The sequence below is a fragment of the Dipodomys spectabilis genome, unplaced genomic scaffold, assembly GCF_019054845.1.
Source record: "Dipodomys spectabilis isolate Male_0828 unplaced genomic scaffold, ASM1905484v1 ptg000309l, whole genome shotgun sequence".
Taxonomy (NCBI): Eukaryota; Metazoa; Chordata; class Mammalia; order Rodentia; family Heteromyidae; genus Dipodomys; species Dipodomys spectabilis.
In genome coordinates, this window is record NW_024870986.1 from 2,611,422 (window position 1) to 2,612,652 (window position 1,231).

The 1,231-nt window shown below is 30.4% G+C and overlaps 1 pseudogene; it reads right to left on the reverse strand.

The window, feature by feature from the left end:
* Window positions 1-520: 520 nt before the first annotated feature.
* LOC122127738 lies at window positions 521-620 on the reverse strand (annotated as a pseudogene).
* Between the last annotated feature and the right edge of the window lie 611 nt (window positions 621-1,231).

Below are 1,231 nucleotides of genomic sequence, written 5' to 3' on the forward strand. Positions count from 1 at the left end.
CAAATGTATTCAAGAGTTTTTTGTATACATCTATAATGATTTCTGCAGAGTTTGTGATTTTTTTAATCAGAAATAATTTTAAACTTATCTGTTGAAATGAATAGTATAGAAACTAAAGATGTCCCTAGTGCTTTTGGGAAAAAATATATCTATTTTTGTACAATATCCATAATCTATTTCATTTGCTCCTAGATATAATATTTTGAATTCTACATTTTTATATAATGTATAGTTTCATTAATAAATGTGTCCTTTCAGATTGCATTCCATATAGAAGAAGTTTAAGATTCCTTTTTTCCTAGGTCCTTATATTATTTTATTTCTTCGGGATAAATTGACAATGTTATCTAATTTCAAGTTTTGTAAAGGTTATGCTATGTAAAGGCCTTTCTAAGGTGAAGATTTAATACACTGATGTCAAACTAACCTTTAATTCTATGAATTACATGTATTGTTACACTTGTATTTTTGTAATCAACTTTTTAATAACTGTTTTTATATTTCTTGCATCAGAAGAATGAAATATATGGAATACTTCACAAATTTTCATATCATCCTTGTGCAAGTGCCATGTTAATCTCTGTATTATTGTAATTTGGGTAGACCTGCTGCTGAAGCATGTAGTACCCTCTAAATTTAAGTACTTAATGATGCAATCTTTATACAGGCATATATCCATGGTTGCCTATTTGTAACAAGGAACCCTTATTGTTCCTTAGAATGCGATTGATCTTATTTCTCTAAAATTCTGTGTATAGTGGAAAAGCTTGTATCATTTGGTCGATTGCTCATATTTACAATTTTTTGTCAATGACTATTTTGTCGTTTTCATTTCAAATTTGATCATACTTTGAAGCCTTCACAGCTAATTCCAAAGGTGATGGCTTTTCAAGTACTTATTTATCAACTGAGTTAGCTTTGTAGAGCTAATGGATTCAAAGTAAGCCTTGCTTGAGAGCTACTTCTAAACTTCTGCAGCTTAACATTTCCCAAATGAGGTCTTGCTGGGACAAATGTCTACCTGAACCTTTACCCTTCTTCCTTGTAGGAACAGACCAACCAAAATATCTTACCCTGACAGCATAGATTGTCTTACTGGAACAAAACTAATCTTAGTTACAAGGGATCATAGAGAGATGAACAGTTCAGACAGAATTGTTCAGAATGGAAGGTATTTTGTCAAAATATAATTGTTTATTATACTTATCATTTCAAAAGTAGCTAAAGCCAA